This window comes from Sturnira hondurensis, unplaced genomic scaffold (assembly GCF_014824575.4).
Source record: "Sturnira hondurensis isolate 20B ecotype Veracruz unplaced genomic scaffold, ASM1482457v3 Scaffold0021354, whole genome shotgun sequence".
NCBI lineage: Eukaryota > Metazoa > Chordata > Mammalia > Chiroptera > Phyllostomidae > Sturnira > Sturnira hondurensis.
This window is the reverse complement of record NW_028093985.1, coordinates 24,197,105-24,216,864: the sequence shown is the minus strand read 5'-3', so window position 1 is coordinate 24,216,864 and position 19,760 is coordinate 24,197,105. Positions and strand designations below refer to the sequence as shown.

Genomic DNA, 19,760 nt, shown 5'->3' with positions numbered 1-19,760 from the left:
CATGTCCCTTGTTCTGTTTTGCTTATCTATTTTATTGATTAGATGCCACTTATAGGTGAGATCATGTGGTATTTATCTTTTACTGCCTGGCTTATTTATTTCACTTAGCATCATGCTCTCCAGTTCCATCCATGCTATTGCTAAGTGTAGGAGCTCCTCTCTTTCTGCTGCATAGTGTTCTATTGTGTAAATGTACCTCAGTTTTTTGATCCATTTGTTTACTTGTGGGCACTTAGGCTGTTTCCAGCACTTGGCTATCGTAAATAATGGTGCTATGAACATTGCGGCTCATAGGTTCTTTCAAATCACTGCCTTTGATAACTCTCTTTATCTTGTTAACCCATTCATTGTTTAGTTTCATGTTGTTTAGCCTCATGTGTATGTGTACCTTTGTTTTCTTTTTGTAGTTGATTTCTAATTTTATACCATTGTGATGGGAGAAGATGCGTGATATGATTTTATTTCTTCTTAAATTGATTGAGAATTTTGTGGCCTACCACGTGGTCTATCTGGGCAAATTTGGTGTTTCTCATGTACACTTGAGAAACATTTGTATTCTACTTTTTGGTGACATGTCCTAAAAATCTGATATAAATGTATGTGGTTTAATTTGTCATTTAATGTCACATTTTCCTCACTTATTTTCTGTCTGATTGACCTGCCCATTGATGCCAGTGTGTTGCTATGTTACTGACAATCTCACCCTTTATGCCCATCAATATTTGCTTAATATATTTAGATTCTCCTTTATTGGATGAATAAATGTTTACAAGAGTTGTATCTTGTTGGGTTAAAACCTTCATCATTATAAGACATTCTTCTTTGTCTCTTGTTAGAGGCCTTCTTTAATGTCTATTTTGTCTGATGAAAGTATTGCCACTCCAGCTTTTTTAAAAAATCCCAATTTTATGAAATACGTTCTTCTCTTACAGAGGGGAGAGGGAGACCCATGTCAGGAAGGTCCTCTCCCCTGGCTTGGTTATTGTCTTGCTTGCAAGAGAATAATTCAAGTGGGAGACAAACACATATAGTGGAAATAAGATAGCAAGTTTATTTATGAGAAACACATGACACAAAGCTGCAAGCAGGCGCCTGGCTACGTCTAAATGCCCCGTGTACAGACAAAGAAAGTTGTGAATATGTTAGTAAGTCAGTGAGTTTGTTCTATATACTTGAGCTAAGGCTACAAGTGGGTACTTAGTTAATCTAAGTATGTCACTACTGGGATTCAGGGGTTATATATCTTAGTTTCTAGGTTTTCTCTCCTCCTCCCTCTTCTAAATCTTGGGAATAATGTACAGCTACAAAGGCTTTCTTTCTTATTTAGTGAAGGCTCTTTGTCTTAGAGAAATTGTTACAGAGGCCTCCTTTCCCAGCATAGGCCCCTCCCTTCCTCCTGTGATATTCCCACCTGTGATGTTCAGGACACCCAGTAATCTTAGTAAGGTTGTTACAGAAGTCCCCTTCCTGAGCACAGTCTCACAGACTCTCCCTTCCTCCTGTGCTTGTATTACTTGGGACACCTGGCAGTCTTATCTAGCTGGGCTCAGGACTGCTGAGTTAATTGATGAGACATGTCTCCCTTTTGCTTGTAGCCTCCTGTATTAAGTTCTCTCTTAGACTGTAATGGTGAGGGCCCTGCCTTTATTTCCCCCTTTCCCCTCTGGCTATTCATTCCTAGCTGCTACCTAACACTTCCATCCCTTTACTTTCAGTCTCTGTGTGTCATCTTTCTGAAGTGGGTCTTTTGTAGGTAACATATATCTGAGTCTTGTTTTCTGATCCACTTCATCCACTCTATGTCTTTTGTTTGGAACATTGAGGCCATTTAAGTCTAATATAATTATTGATAGGTATGTAGCTATTGTCATTTTTTCTAACTCTTCTTTGACTTGCAAAATAGGCAATTTTATTGGCTCACTTATCAAGGGTCTAATGGTAGGGCTGATTAACTTGCTGCAGTTCATCCAATGTCATGCATATTTTTTTGTTTTCTTTTAGCTTTGTTGGAGCCATCCTCACACTTGAATTAATTTGTCTTTTTAAAAGTCTTGTCAGATGTTTTCTTTGTTGACCTTTCTCTGTTGCTGCTCCATTTGAAAAACTTCACTTTCCAATTATACAGTAACCCTTCCAATCTCATAATTCTTACTGACCAGGGATACCCAATGACTCTATTTCTCTTCAATTATATCCTGCTGTGAGTTGCATGTTCTTTTGCCGACAATTTAAATCTTGAATATGTTTCCATAACTTCTGGAGCTCTTTATGTGCATGTTCAATCATATAAACTAACTTTCCATTCGATACTTTCCAAACCTTGCATCCAAACTGTGACATTAGTTCTGGATTATCAATTTGAACCACTTGATGGTCTAACTGGACAGTAGAATTGCTTACACATTTTTTCCTTGCAGTAATATCATTTTTCTGGCCCGAGGAAGGGGCTGAAAGTTCATATTTTGTACTGAGCAATTCAACTGATTGTCAAGCAGCCAGCCATTCAAATTCACCTTCAAAACCATACTAAATCTGGGACTGGTGGGTAGCTCAAGTAGCTTAGTGGGTCTTACCTTAGTAGGTCAGTATCTGCTGGTTTCCCGCTCCACTCACACCACAGGTGCTTCTCACATACCACATACTTCATACCTTAGTCAAAATAGGAGAGAGCATCTACCACAACCTCTCCAGCCACAAAACTGTGCCTGCCATTCCTAGGTTTGCCCTTTCTGATTATTTTTGTGGTTCTTCTCTGTGCCTTTCTTATTCTCTTGTCTGTTGATGACTTTCTATATTGCTGTGCTTGAATNAGGTCAGTATCTGCTGGTTTCCCTCTCCACTCACACCACAGGTGCTTCTCACATACCACATACTTCATACCTTAGTCAAAATGGGAGAGAGCATCTACCACAACCTCTCCAGCCACAAAACTGTGCCTGCCATTCCTAGGTTTGCCCTTTCTGATTATTTTTGTGGTTCTTCTCTGTGCCTTTCTTATTCTCTTGTCTGTTGATGACTTTCTATATTGCTGTGCTTGAATTCCTTTCTCTTTATTTCTTGCATATCTCTTGTAGTTTTTCGGTTGTTGTACCTTGTGCTTCCTGTATGCCAAGCTACATATATTATATTTGTAGCAATATATTATATTTGATGGTGTCTTAAGTTTGAACACACTGAAAAATACTATAATTTTTACTTATGCCATGCACACTATATTTTTGTCATTATATTTTACTTTTGTGTGTGTGTGTTTGAGTATATCCCTTAATTTATAGTTGAAATTACATATGATCTTCCTACTTTTGCTTTTTAGCCTTTCTACTAGCCTTATAGTTGTTTGATCCACTGCTTTTATTATGTGCTTGTGTCAGTGAGATTTTTTCTATATTCTCTCATTCATGTTTTTTAGCATTTCTTTTATTCTTAGAGTTTCCTAGACAAAGAAAAAACTAAACTGGTTCACCACCATCACACCAGCATTACAAAAATGTGAAAAGGACATTCTCTAAGTCTCTTTCAAGTCTTCAATGATAGCCTTGCTGGGTGGGGTATCTTAGTTGTAGGTTCTTGAATTCCAACACTTTTAATATTTCCTGCCAATCTCTTCTGGCCTACAAAATTTGTGCTGCAAAATCAGCTGCCACTTTCATGGGAGCTCCCTTGGGCATAATTAACTGCTTTTCTCTTGCTGTTTTTAAGATTCTCTGTATTTAACATTTGGCATTTCAATTATGATGTGTCTTGGTGTGGGCCTCTTTGGGTTCATCTTGTTTGGAATTCTCTGCATTTCCTGGACTTGTACATCTGTTTCCTAATTCCAGGTTAGGTAAATTTTCAGTCATAATTTCTTCAAATCTGTTTTCAATTCCTTATCTCTCTTCTAATCCTGGTATGCCTACGATACAAATATTGTTATACCTAATGTCATCCCTGGAGTCCCTTAGTGATACAAATTTTTAAAAATTATTGTTTTCTTTTTGCTTTTCTGATTTATTTTTTTTACATTTGTCTGACAGATCACTGATTCAATCCTCTGCATCATCTAATCTTTTAATTTTCTCTAATGTAGTCTTCATTTCAATCATTGTGTTATTCATTCTGAATGATTTTTTTGTTTTATATTTTCATTTTTATGCCTCCTATATCTTTGTTGAAGTTTACACTAAGTTCATCTATTCTTCCCCTAAATTCATTGAGCATTTTTATAACCAGTGTTTTGAACTCTTCGTATGGTAGATTGCTTGCCTCATTTTGTTTAGTTCTTTTTCTGGAGTTTGATCTTGTTCTTTTACTTGGTACAGTTTTCTTCATCTCCCCATTTGGCTAACTCCCTGTGTAGGTTTCTATGTATTAGGTAGATATGCTATGTTTACCAGCCTCGGCAGAGTGGCTTTCTATATTAAGTGTTCTTTGGGGCCCAGAAGTGCAGTCAGCTCTTCCTGAGCTCAGTCACCTGAGCCAGGTGATTGATTGGTATTCCTTATGTAGGTAGTGTGTGCCTTCCTATTGTAGTTGAACCTTGATTGCTGTTGGCATGATGGTGGGATGGGATTGGCACCCCCAGCTGGCTCACTGGCAGTGAGAAATGGCATTGACTACAGTGGATGAGCTGTTGTGTGGGTGCTGACCCCGAGTAGTAGTAGTATTTACTGTGGAGGAGTCAGGTGCTTGCTGAGTCCTCCCCTTGCATGTGTCATTTGTGGAGATGACTCAGTGGTGTCTGGTGTGGCATGAAGCTGGCCACTTGGTTGCTAGTTCTGGGCATCTTTGGAGGGCCTGTTGTGCAAGCCAGGGTCCGCTGCTGCCTGTGTCCAGCCCAGAGTCACGTGGTAGGAGCCAAAAGTGATCTGCAGTTGGTTGCTGCCTATTCTGGGCTTGTAGGCACCTGAGACAAGCCACACAGTAAACCAAGGCCAGCTGCAGAAGTACCTGGCTTGCAGCTGCTTAGAGAGAGGTATGGGGTCTGCCAAGGCCAACCACTGCTTGTTTGCAGTTTATGGACCTTTGAGAGATTTTAGGAAAGTCCTAAAGTGGAGGAATGCCACTTGTGTGGAACATGTACAAGAGGAAATTTTGGCCAGGCTCATGAGTTGGGTGAGTTTTTACGGAATCACTTAGAGCAAATGTTGTTGGCTAAGTTAATGTACTATTCAGATTGGTGCCCGCCTATGCCTGCTGGCTGGGTGGGTGGAGGGCTCAACAAAGAAGCAGTGGCATATGCCTGCAGACAGCTGCTCTGACCTCTGCCCCTTCAGCCCTCACTCTGAAGTCAGTCAGTTCACCTCATCCCTGTTCATCCCTGGTGGTTTTTGAGCTGCTATGCCAGCACTGGAGCTCAGAGTGAGTGAGTTTATGAGTCTGTGTGAGAGCTTTTTTAAAAGGAATGCCTGGGATTCCAGAAGGCCTTTGTTTCACTCAGTCACAGTCCCTGCTGGTTTTCATATCTAGATGTTCTGGGGACTTATGTCCTAGGCACTGGAGTCCTGGTCTGGGGTGACTGGTGTGGGGCTGGGAGCCCTCAGTACTCTGGGGAGACCTCTGAGATATCCTGTCTCTTAATCGCTGTACTGCAGGTTTTAGAACTGCTCATTCTGTGTCTCTGCCCTTCCTACCAGTTTCCACATGGCTTCATCTTTATGTCCTCAGTTATAGAACTTCTTTAAAGCTGGTCTTCTGGTGGTTCTCAGTAATGGCTGTTCTGTACCTTAGTTAATTTTGAAGTGGCTGTGGGAGGAAGTAAGCATAGCATTTACCTACTCTGCCATCCTGATAAAAAGTCCTGTGATTTTGTAATGTTTTGGAAACCCAATTGATATTTTACAGGTTTATTCAACTATGAGTCTGAATCATACAGCACTTAATATCTCACTTTCTTGCCAATTTAATCAACCAAATTTTTCTTTCTCAAATTTTGCCTTATTTCCCTTCAAATGTAATTATGATTACTTAATTTAATCCTCTGTGAATTCACAATTTAATAATAGTTTACTGTCTCTTATCTAGTTCTCTTTGAATGGATGGTCACCTCTCAGTTCTTTTCATTCATTACTATTTTCATATTTGAAAATGTCAAATATAATTCATATTCCATATACAGTTATATAAAAATTACAGAAGAGGTTCAGTAATAGAATAACTTCATAGTTTTATTTTACATTAGTAGAATTAATTCTTCACCTCCCCATTTTAGATATTTCTAAAATGTTTATATTGATTTTATAATAAAAATATTGTCATTCATAAGAAAGTATGGTAAAATATTTTATTTTATCCATAAAAGTGCCTCTTTTAGTAAAAGAAAATATTTTACTGATAGATTAAAACTGCAAAACATTCTGAAGTCTTTGATATGAAGAAGTTGTTAAAATATGGATTATGACAATATTTCAAATCAAGAATATATTCTAATAACTTTATTAAATTGCTAGTTAATTATTACCTACAAATATAGAAGAAAAACCAACTTTGTTGATAATTTAACAATATAAATATCAGGAAATATGCAATTAATTTCAATTTTATCTCCCTTTACCAAATAGAATCAATTATAGTATTTTAATTATAAAGAAGGAAAAAATCTATCTTCTAAGATCTACAACCAGTAATCTTTTCTATCTTGTATATTTTCTGCCATCTTTGCTGTTTGTCTAAGAAAGCTTCCTAGTAAGTTACAATTTTATGCCAGTTTTGAACAAAGATTATTAGATAGTAAATTATATGAAACAAGACAAATGAATAAAATAAAACACATGGCAGAACAGAGTGAATGAGGAGGAAGATAATAAGTTGATGAATGTTTCATTAGGCAATAACTTACCTCCTCAATCGCTGCATTGCTAAATCGGATACTATTAGTGTGAGTAAAGTGTGTCTAATGGGATATTAAAGCATACAGACACTTTCTTGGATCCCCATAGGTTTAAATCAAGTTCCGTAGAGTACAAATAGACAAGAAAACAGCTAATAAATATAAGCAGTAACTGCTAAGGTCTCCAAAAAGCTAAGAAGAAAGTCATCAGTGAAGGGAGAAATGATTGTGATGTGAACTGGGTTATTTCATTCATGCCTTTTTCCTACAGCCTATGATAAAAATCATACGTGATTTTCATAAGTGATTTTAATCATGAATTTAGGTGTCAGCTATAAATAGGTTCTTTTCTGAGCCAACATATTCCAGGCTGATATATGCATAGAGACTTCTATATGAGTCAATATATGCACATAGTAAATGGATATTTGAATTAAGGATTAGGTTCACCTTTTCTGACATAGCTTTAATATGAAAATACTTAGTTTTACATTATAATTGAGCCTGTAAGAAGGGGGAAACTCTGAGCAGCAAGGATTGCATTATTTTGATTTGAGGAAGGTCAGTTTAGTCCCACCACTAGCCAAATCTTGAGGGAAATAAAATCAGATATTTTATTAGATGAATTTGAGCATTTGATTCATTTTAAATGCTTTAGCTAGAGCTTTCTAAACCTCTCCTCATTTTTTTGAATTCTTGTTTCTTCCTTCTTTTCTGTTTGGTTGTTTCTTTCTTCCTTCTGGTCCACTCCCTTGATTTGAGTCCCAGTTTCCCTTCCATCACTATTGGTTCTCTGTGCATTTTCTTTCATTTTACTTAGTGTACCCTTCATTTTTTATCTAATTTGAGACCAAAATCAACCAGCCTCTACAAAAAGAAAAAAAATAAATTCATTGCTTTTTTTAAGAATTTATTTGTTTGTTTTATTTTATTTTCAGACAGAGGGAGAAAGAGAGGAAGAGAAGCATCAATGTGTGGTTGCGTCTCACGCACCCCTTACTGGGGTCCTGGCCCACAACCTAGTCATGTGCCCTGACTGGGAATTGAACCAGTGACCCTAAAGTTTAAAGGATGGTGCTCAGTCCACTGAGCCATACCAGCCAGGGCTATGTTTTGATAATAAAATTTCCTGAATCAAAAATGTAGATCAACTTAAAATTTTTTGGAACTTGGGGGAATTCTTTCAGCTTCCAGTCTTTAGTTGTGAAGTGTTCTTCCATCATAACCTTCATTAGAAAGTATCCCTCCCTGTGTTTTACAAGATGAATAAGTATATTTCAGAATGCATATAACATATAATAAATACATTTTTATCATTGCATTCCGAAATGTATTTTCTCATTATAATGGGTAGTTTTAATTTAGTCAGTAGATCATTATTTTTTTATAATGGTATAATTATAGTGCTTTGAACTGTGTGTTTTATAAAGTAAAATTATCCTTTATGTAAAATGGGAAGTTAGTCTTTCCTTGTTGTTCTTAACTATGGCGTTTGACCTTGGTAGGACTTTTATATTCCCTTTCTTAGAAATTCCTGGAAAATGAATTGTTTTCTCTAGAGTTCTAGCACATCTATAAATGTGTCCTCACAGTGGTGTTTATTCTTCTGTTTAGGTTCTGTCATGAATTTGCCATGGTGCTGCTTTCTTTTATGTAAAATGAACTGATTGGGAGAGACTATGGATTTTGACATTTTAATTTTAGTAAAATATACTTTTATGAAACATAATCTACTTCCCTTTATTTCTGTGATCTAGAGTCACTTCTGCCAACCTCAGGGACTTGTCACATAAACAGTGGAATAGTGACATGAGAAGCACTCGGAGGTTCTTCTCAGCTACAGAAACTATGATTATTTATAATTTAGCATAATGGAAACTTTTTGGGGGGCTTTGCCTTGTTTTCTTTTCTTAGAATGTACTCTTTAATGCCAACATACTTGAAAGTTTTTTCAGAACCTATCTTTGAAGTTCAAACTCAATTTCCTTTTCCCTGAAAATGTCATTGACCTCCAATGAGTCTCTACAGTCCTTATACTTCTCTAGTCTGTAATCAGTGTTGCCTATCACAAAATGTTTGTTTAACAGAGTTACTGAGAGGGGAAACAAAAGAAATAGAACCAAATCAACACTTAGATTAAAGGCTTTGTTACTAGAAGAATCAAGTAAAATAAGGGTTTACAGAAATGAATATAAAGGACACATGGACAAAACCTAGGGGGGTGTTGGACATGGGAGGGCTGGAGGTGCTGGCTGGGATGGGAGTAAAAGACAGAAAACTGGACTTGAACAATTAATTTAAAAAATTTTGCCCTGGCTGGTGTAGCTCAGTGGATTGAGCCCAGGCCTGCGAACCGGACGATCACGGTTTGATTCCCAGTCAGGGCACATGCCTGGGTTGCAGGCTAGTTCCCAGCAGGGGACTCATGAGAGGCAACCATAGATTGATACTTCTCTCCCTCTCTCCTTCCCTTCTTCTCTAAAGATAAATAAATAAAATGTTTTAAAAAAATTTTGAAAAGGAATATGGAAGGATCTCTTAACATTTACAAAATTAGTTTTTATGAATCTTTCGTGCCAAATGTTTTATGAACTGCTAGTCTTCAAAACTTCTGTTGTCAGTAATGACAACATTTATACATTTATTTCATATTATACATTTATTTCATACTTTATTTTTGGGGGTAGTAATCAGAATGTATCAGATGCCTTTTTGTTGTTTAATTTTTCTTGCTTTTTATTAAACTTACTGGGGTGACATTGGTTAATAAGATTATGTAGGTTTCAAGTATCCATTTCTGTGATACACAATCTTCATATTGCATTGTGTGTCTTTTTAATGTAGTACTTTGTTTTGCTCATCGGCCCTGATCAGATAGTGTATTAGTCCTCAGAGAGGAAAGCAAAACAAATTTCACTGCAGAGAGTACAACAGATTCTTTTCTGGATTAAGACACCAGCTTCATTAAAAAATAGAGACCTCAGAAATATGAATTCAAATAAAAGTCACTCTTCACAATGTGCTCTTTTATCTACTTCTTCTGGCTGTGAGATAGCTTTGGACAATTGAGTGTGCTTAAATTCCTGAGCTTATTTCACTGAAACATATCATAGAAAAATCCTAGGTCTAGGAAGTCTAGAACTGCCTCAGTGCTCTGTGATAGGGTAGAAAAAAAGATATCCACGTAGAGAATCAGTTTTAATTCAGAGGCATTACAGTGGGGACAACAAGGAAACTATTAACATAGGGCAACAAAATTAATGTACATACATCATGATACCACAGGTACATCTGCCTTAAATACTCAATGTGTTTTAAGATGATAAACATCAATGCAATGGAGATATAAGAGACTTGCAAAGGTTGAGCAGAGAAATCCCAACTGATTTATCTTTAGGAAATCTCATGATGCTAGTAAATAAATAATAAAAATGTTTGTTAAAGGTAAGGAAGGAAAACCTGGTGTTTCAGTATGAAAAGTACTTTTTTCTTACTACAGTACATGGGGTGTATACTTCATCTAAGGGTTTAGATTATCGTACATATTCATCAAGATTCAAAGGGAAATGGTCTCTAGGCAGAGTTCAATGCTTTTGAATAAAATCTCTCAATGATTCTTTCACACATATGCTGAAATAAGCAAATATGTTTTAAGAATGGACTGTGATTCATTCCTCACATCCTCTACAAAATAGACACTACAAGAGTCAAACTGTGGGAAATCTATAACAAAACATAGAAACAAATCCTTGTGATACTGCTTTTGTTCAAGATTTCTCAAAATACAACTTCAGAAAACAATTTATGAAGATAAATGATAAACTGGACTATAGAAATTTTAAGCACTTCTGTCCTTCAATGGGCATTAAAGTAAATGGAAAGACAAGCCATAGAGAGAAAATAGTTGCAAAACATATCTGGTCAAGGCATTGTTTTCAGATTAGTAAATGAAATGAACAAAACCTCTCCCCAAACTCTCACAATGCAACCATAAAGAAAAAGAACACTGAATAAAAAAAATGGGCAAAAGATTTGAACATACTCATTAACAAAGAAGTTTTGATTTATGTTTCCCTAATGCCTAATGATGCGGAATACCTGTTCATGTGCTTATTGTTCATCTGTATCTTCTTTTTGGTGAAACATCTGTTCACCAAAAAGTGTTTGCCCGTTTTCTAAATGAATCGAATGCTTTTTAGATAATGACTTGTGAGAGGTCCTTGTGTACTCCAGACACTCGTCCTCTGTTGGACAGGTGGCTTACAAACATTTTCTACCAGATCATGTTATTTTGTCATCCTCTTCAGAGGGTCTTTCACAAAGCCAATGTTTTAATTTTATAAGCCCAGGGTATCATTTTTTCCATTTATGGATGGTGTTCTTTTGCGTCAAGCCTATGAATTCTTTGCCTACCTTTAGATCTTGAAGAGTTTTCTCCTGTCAGGAAGAGAGGTTGTTTTTCTGTTGATATTTTGTTGGAGTATGGTGGGTATTGTCAAAAAGATGTTTTGTTTTGGTCTTTTGGCAAGAGGGAAATATTTTTTCCAGAAAATTTTGTTTCTGTGCAAGTGGAAGTTCCAGGTTGAATGTTATGCAGTGCTTTGTCCTGTGTGTATGGGAGACAATAAAACAGAAGCCAAGGAACTCACTACTGATTTGTTTCTTCCATCCGGCAGTGCCTAGGCAGACTGCCTTGTTCTCTATACCTTTGAGAGATTTCCTAAGCATTTATTCTATGTCCTGTGATTTTCAGTTGTATGGGAGAGGACCTGGGAAAACGGTGGCTACACCATCTCGTCAAAAGCAGGAATCCCAAGTCATACAATTTTAACATAACAACGAGATGATATGCAAAGCTCTATATATTACTAATGATTTCACATTGTACTGGGAATTTAAGATGATTTCCCAGCTTTGTATTAAGAGAACTGTACCGAGATGTTATAGCACTCAAAATAAAGTGGTGAGATCAATCATTGTTGAGATTTTGTAATCAGCAGTATACTTACTCATTTATGCATTTTCCCTTGCATTTGAGGGTTCTGTATGTGTAAGGTACTGTGTTAGATGTTGGGGATACAACAATGATAAAAATGGATGGAGTGTTATCCTTATAGACTTTGACACGATCATATACAATCAATACATTGTATAAATATAAGATATAATCAAGAGTAATTGATAGGGTAGGTATCTACCCTATCTACCATTTATTGATGGTAGATACCCTATTCCAGGCACTCTTTTAAGAATTTGTGTAAATTATGTAATACAAAGTACTACAAGAAACAAAAATCACACTTCAAAGTTACTATAAAAATAGAGAAAGAAATGTTGGTCAGCAAACAATATACTACAAACACTTTAAAAATTTTTAGTATATGTAATTTACATCTCTGTTTGAAAATACTCATCACAATGACTCTATCAATTTACCTGAAAGGAATTTGAAACATATTTCACCTTCTCTGAGTATGTTATAAATTTTACAGAGTAAAGAATTAATTCTTTCTTATTTTTGTATCTTGTTTTCATCAGTCTTCATACAGAAATGTCTCTTCAATCAGGCCACTACCTTGAGGCATTGAATCAATCTATTTGAGGCTTGTGATGGATTGCGGTTTTGTTGCTATCATTTCCTCAGACTTAAAATTCTTCGTGGTGAGCCGCTGTTCCCTTTTGCCTGTTGTGGTATCTGTGGAGCTAGAGGGCTTTTCTCAATGTTTCTGCTCCTTAACATTTGTAGTCCCTTCATGCCTGAGTCACACAGAATAACTTTCTCCTCAGTGTTGCTTAGACCCCAGCCATAAATTCCTGTCACTTGTTACTAGATGCTAAGGTCACAGTGGGCTCAGGGCGATCTCTATTCTTTTGGTTGAGCTTCAGTTTCAGATGGATGCTGTGAGCCTGGGCCTCCAGGGTCAAGCTCTGTCAGCCACCCTGCAACCATTATGTAATGGCATCTGTATCTTATATGAATAATGGATCTTGGTTGGAAGAAAATATTAGTTCATCTTTCAGTAATAGCAAACTTCTGCAGGATCCTGAGCCAAGAGTTTTTCTTCCTTTCACCCAGAGATAGATGGATTTTGCTTCTGTGCTTTTCTCTGAAGCAGTAGACCTTTGCCCAGGCCCTTGAAGAGAGAAAAGTTGTTTATTTCCTCACGAGCAAATGGGTATAATTTCTACCCATCTCCAAGAGGAAAGTTAATTATATAGGATAACTTACTTACTGATGCACTGATTCCTATCATGTCTACTATTACAATATTTCTGCTTGTATAATGTGTTCACGTCATAGTTTGGTATGGTTCAAGATGTCCCCTCCCCTCCCCTCCCCTCCCCTCCCCTCCCCTCCTTTTTTCCCTCCCTCCCTTTCTACCTACCTGCCTACCTACTTCACCCCATCTCTGTCCCCCTGCTTTTATTCTCTCACTCCTCTTGCTCACGCTACTTGCAATTCATATATTCCTCTGATGGTGCTCCCCCTTCGCTAGATAGCCTAGGCTAAGGCTTCTTTCATACTTAGGAATAAGCAGGGTCATATCCATCTAGTTTTCCATCCCCCCCTTGCAGGGAAGTTTCATCAATTTAGTGCAGAAAAGAAAGTAAAAGACACTTCTTAGGTTCAGCTTCCAGCTGCAGCCTCCAATCCACTGTTGTTTCTGAAGTGAAAACAATCATCGAACCATAGTCTTTTCTCAGTTACTTTAGAACACAATGGCGTGGAGAGTTTCCCCTGTCGTCTCTGTAAATCATTAGGGTTTAGAGGAAACCTGGAAAACGGATGAGGATCAAGGTACAGTACAAGTCTGATTAATGGGGTCAGGAAAATATTCAATAAATTCCATAAAGAGGGCTGCTTTCTATGAGACAGACAATGTGGCATAGCCAAGCTTTGATTTAGAAAGATTTGTATGAACACTCTTTTCTTCTAAATAAAATCTTTGAGTCCTAACATGACTTTATACGCTATTTACCTGAAGCAATCTTTTACTCTTTCTATTGGGAAATCTAGATCTAAAATACTCCCTCATTCTCAAAGTAGAGTTTCTAACAGTAGTGCATTTTTATTCTTACAGCATTATGTGTGGAAGATCTGCAGGTATGTATGTAATACATGAGTTTCAGTATTTCAAGACTGGATTGATACTGGCTAGATACACTGACATACACTCAAACTATCAAATTGTATTTTTCACATGATAGCACAAGAGAAATGGGTGTCCTGGTTTTGAAAACTTCTACTTAATAAAGTAAATTATAATTTCCTCCACTCATATCTTAGTTAATACAACTCAGTCAAATTTCTGTTCAAAACTCCCTTTTCAGTTCCTTTATAAGTTTTATTATTATGAACTTTCTTCAGTTGTCTCTGACCTAATGTACTGACCTATTCAGACCGTAATATAATACACCTTAAGTGCACTCTGAAGCATAGGGCACCTTTTACAATGCTCCCTAGAGAAGACATGCCAGGTGCCTACCTCACAATGTCCCTCTCAGCACCCAAACGTGCCTTGTCAGGATCTGCACTAAACATATAAAATCAGCATATAGTGATTCTATGCAGTTGTACAATTAACAGCAATGAACTAAATGCACTTGAAAATTTCTTCAGTGTTTAAAAGATAACCCAGAAGAAACCATTTAAAAATAAGTATCAGGGTGAAACTTCTGGCTTTGACCACATGAGATCAGTAAATACTCTCATCAAAGCAATACAAGGCTATACCGAGTGGACAGGAGCAGTTCTTCCAGCGTGCTGGAACTTGACCAAAGGCACTGGAAAGCTTGAGAGGTGTTTATCTTTACAAATATGCTGAACCTCAGACAGAGTCTAATAGTGAGCTTACAGTAGCCAAGATATGGGAACAATCTAAGTGTCCATTGATGGATGAATCAATAAAGAAGCTGTAATTTCTCTCTCTCTCTCTCTCTTTCTCTCTCTCTCTCTCTCTCTCTCTCTCTCTCTCTCACACACACACACACACACACTCACACACACACACTCACAGTGGAACACTGTGCAGCCATAAAAAGAGAATGAAATCTTGCCATTTGCAACACCACTGATGGACCTTGAGGGCATTATGCTCAGTGAAATAAGTCAGAGAAAGACAAGTATCAGTATCATATGATCTCACTTATTTGTGGGCTCTAACAACAAAAAATGAAGTTCACAGATACAGAGAATAGATTGGGAGTTGGAAAAGCAGGGGCTGAGAGGTGGGACAGTGTTGGTGGAGGGGTCAAAAGGTACAAATTTTCATGTGCAACATGGTGACTATAGTTAATAATACTATATTGTCTATTTGAAAGTTGCTAACACAGTATATCTTAAAAGTTCCATAACAAGAATGTTTTTGTAACTATGTGTGGGGACAGATGTAAACTAGATTTATTGTGGTGAACTTTTTTCATTCTGCACCAATATTGAATCATTATGCTTTACACCTGAAACTAACATAATGTTATATGTCAGTTATACCTCAAAAGATTATTCTGACCTCCAGACTCCCTAGAAAACTATCAGAGATTCCTGGGAGACTGCAGACCACAACTTGAGAACCACTGATTTGCAGCTGAGGAGAAACATGAGGGAATGGGTATAAGATGAGTATACATGTTTTAAGAAAAATGAAGACGTTCTTATCAATTGTATTTGTCCATACATGCATTCAAATTACACAAGCAGTGTTTATTTTGTGCTAATTGGTCTTTTCAAAGAGCTTCTCTAAATCATTTGTCTAATTGTTAAAGCTTTGTGAAACCATCCCTGTCTTTTTCTGTAATCACTCAATCTCCTGTAATGTTGACCATGTAGTAATTAAGAACACAATTAATAAGAGTTGATTAGTTTCTAGCTCTTGGGAACAGATTGAAAAATTTGGACAGAAGGCATGTACTCTGTTATCTAACATCTTAGGTACAACTCATTATTTTTAAAGTACTCTGAGAAGAACCTTTAGCTTCAAGTATTAAAATTAAAACCATTGGCATGTTAGTTACTTTTCCATTTAATTATAATGAAATAACACAGGACAAATGGCAGGGTTTAGACAGTAAACCAAAACCTGGAAGGGTAATATCTTTCTAACCTTTGTACATATCATTTTAGCATCTGTCTCTATGTTTATGATCTACTTAGCATTACGTTCAGGTACCATTATATCTTGATCCAGGTTTGAAGATGGTAAGAACATAGCAGAAGACAATTATTGATAAGCATAGAGCATTATTCCATTACAAATAATTTAAAAGAAGAAAAGACCACTCATCTTCATATAAGTCCAGTTTTATTATAATTTCAGTTAAGCCCAGGACCTTGGACACATCAGTTAGTTTCTCTGTACTTTCACTGACTCATCTATCAAATAATAAGTTAAACTAGATGATTTGTCAACTTCTTTATTTTTAAATAAGTTACAATTAACAATCTATGATCATGACTAAAATGATTATTATATATTGAGTAACAGTCTATGATGTATTAACAAGAGGATTGATGAATTATTTTAGTCGCCATTGTGTTGGTGTGGTGATCTTTTAATCACTTCCTGGCAGACTATTAATATGTCCAATTTAATTCTACAAATACTTAGATGTTTATGGTTTTATCTTTTCTTTTCAAATGTAAACATTCAGATTAAATTTCTTTCTTAGTTTTTGTAAGAAAGTGGTGACTTTTGGGTTGTTGTGAGTTCATTTTCATTAGTTTCCAGAAACTTTTTGATTTCTTCCCTAATTTCAGTCTTAACCCATTCATTGTTTAATAGCATGCCATTCAGTCTCCATGATTTTGGGTGTTTGGGGTTTTTTTCTTTGGGGTTGGTTTCTAATTTCAGTCCCCTGTGGTCAGAGAAAATGCTTGGTATGATTTCAATTTTCTTGAATTTGCTGAGGCTCGTTTTGTGTCCTATCATGTGGTCTATCTTTGAAAATGTTCCATGTGCATTTGAAAAGAATGTGTATTTAGCTTCTTTGGGATGAAGGGCTCTATATATATATCAGTCAAGTCCATTTCATCTAGGGTGTTGTTTAGTGCAGCTATATCTTTGTTGATATTTTGTTTGGAAGATCTGTCCATTTTTGACAGTGGGGTGTTAAAATCCCCTACTATAATTGTGTTGCTGTCAATATCTTTCTTGAAGTCCTCTAGGATTTTCCTTATATATTTGGGTGCTCCTATGTTGGGTGCATATATATTTATGATGTTAATGTCTTCTTGGTGGATTCTTCCCTTGAGGATTATGAAGTGCCCTTCTGGGTCCCTCTTTATGCCCCTTTTTTTGAAATCTATTTTGTCTGATATTAGAATTGCTACCCCGGCTTTTTTTTCTTGTCCATTTGCTTGGAAAATTTGTTTCCAGCCTTTCACTTTTAGTCTGTGATGGTCTTTAGTCCTGAGGTGGGATCTCATCAAAATAAAAAGCTTCTGCATGGCTAAAGAAAACAGTATTAAAATAAAAAGACAACCAACTGTATGGGAAAACATATTTGCCAATGATACCTCAGACAAAGGTTTAATCTCCAAAATATACAAAGAACTCACACGACTTCACTCTAAGAAGACAACTAACCCAATTAAAAAATGGGGAAAGGACTTGAACAGACACTTCTCCAAGGAGGACATACAGAGGATCCAGACACATGAAGAGATGATATATATCACTTGCTATCAGAGAGATGCAAATTAAAACCACAATTAGATACCACTTTACACTGCTGAGAATGGCTATCATAAACAAAGCAATAAACAACAAGTGCTGGAGAGGGTGTGGGGAAAAGGGGACTCTGGTCCACTGTTGGTGGGATTGCAGACTGGTACAACCATTATGGTAAAAGGTATGGAATTTTCTCAGAAAACTAAAATTGGACCTGCCTCTTGACCCAGCAATTCTACTGCTAGGATTGTATCCTAAGAACCCTAAAACACCAATCCCAAAGAACCTATGCACCCCAATGTTCATAGCAGCACAATTTACAACAGCCAAGAGTTGGAAGCAACCTAGGTGCCCGTCAGTAAATGAATGGATCAAAAAACTATGGTACATATACACAATGGAATTTTATGCTGCAGAAAGAAAGAAGGAGCTCCTACCTTTTTCAACATCATGGGTGGAACTGGAAAGCATTATGCTGAGCGAAATAAGCCAGGTGCTGAAGGACAAATACCATATGATCTCACCTTTAACAGGAATCTAAACAACAAAACAAACAAGCAAGCAAAATATAACCAAAGACACTGAAATAGAGAACAGGCTGACAGTGACCTGAAGGGAGGGAATTTCAGGGGAAATAGGGGAGGGATTTAGAAGAACATATATAAAGGATACATGGACAACAACTGAGAAGGGTGGAAATGGGAGGGAGGAGGGGAGCACGGGGTGTGGGATGGGATGGGAGTAATAGAATACTATACTTGAAAAATAAATTTAAAGAAAGTGGTGCCTTAATTTCTACACTTGTCTCAATGTCATTATTGACTTCGCTATTTAAATTCAATCTTAACCTTGTAAAGGAAGTAGTAAACCTATTGGGCGATATGTGATAATTTCATCCTGTTGTATAAGTCCCAGATAGCCTGCATGATGCATAGTCAAAAAGCGTGGGATTGGTGGGCATGGGGAAGGCAGTCTGTCTGTCTCTCTGCCTTCCCACAGGTCCCTCATCTTGGTCTCTATTTCTGTAATAGGCAGCTGTGGTGCTGGTTAAGAATTAGACCCCTTTTCCAAGCGTAAAGCAAAAGAATGCTAAAGACATTCAAAGGTGACATTTCTAGCCCTGATCAAAATGGAACAGCATGAACTACTCTGTAATCCCTGCACTTGCTTGTATAGTTACCCTATAAATCTACTTTATCATTAATAGGATAAAAACTATACCACAGTTTGGGATGGGGTGGACATCTGTTTTTTTTTCCTTTCTATCTACTAGTTGCTGTTTCCCCTTTGTCATCAAAAGAAACCCTGATTTTCCTTTGAGGGAGGCGTTCTTCCTACTCTGCACGAAGTGTCTCTGGCAGAGTTGACACCAAACCAGCATCAAGGTGCTACTGTGACCAGAGCTAAACCAATCAATAGGTCCCCTAGGAAGGGGGATTATTTTCAGGGAGGGCTCCTGACCTGCTTTGGGCCAGCTTCCCAAAAACCTTGATTTTGTTCAGTGTGTGTGTGTGTGTATGTGTGTGTGTGTGTAGACAGCATCTACCTTGTCTGCTGTGGTAGGTGACAGAATAAGGCATAGGCGACAGTGGCACTGCAAACTTCTTTTCCATGAGATGAATCGGCCTGTAATCTCTGATGGGAAAAAAAGCAAAACAACCGACCTGCTCACGATGAAAAGTAAAATTTCTTTCCTTTAAGCCACTTCAAAAAGAGCATCTTATTTTCCATGTGAAAATTTCACTCTAATATGTAATACCATGTAACTTTGTCCTGTTTTTACCTTCACGTTTCTTTATTTGTGGATTATTTGAATAAGATTTTGATTGGTATTTAATTTTTTTCCAATATCCCTGTGAACTGAGGACATACAAAATATTTAGATATGTATAACAGATCATTAAAAAATCATTTAGTGTTCTCAATAGCTCATTTACTTAATACAACCAAAAGAAGTCTAATAGTTCATTTTTAGTATATGGTATAAAAACATGGTTTGCTAGAGGATTATAGTTGTGTGTTGTCTAATTCAAATTTCACATTCAATTTCCAGTAATATTCTGTATTCAATTAATAAATTTTTAACTTCTTTTGGTGTGTAGTTCATATGCTAAATGAAATAATACGAAAAAGAAAACCACGAAACAAGTTACATGGAAAGAAATTAGTATACATACCAAAGCTCTATGAGGATAATTTAATTTGATCTTTTTACATGTCTTGGAAAATAATTTTTAATTATAATGTTGCTCATGTGGAGTTATACTAACTATATCAAAACTTAT

General features: G+C 36.8%; 1 pseudogene; it reads right to left on the bottom strand.

Annotated features, from left to right (window-relative positions):
* Nucleotides 1-2,042: 2,042 nt before the first annotated feature.
* Nucleotides 2,043-13,062, bottom strand: LOC118977464 (pre-mRNA-splicing factor SPF27-like; annotated as a pseudogene).
* Nucleotides 13,063-19,760: the final 6,698 nt, after the last annotated feature.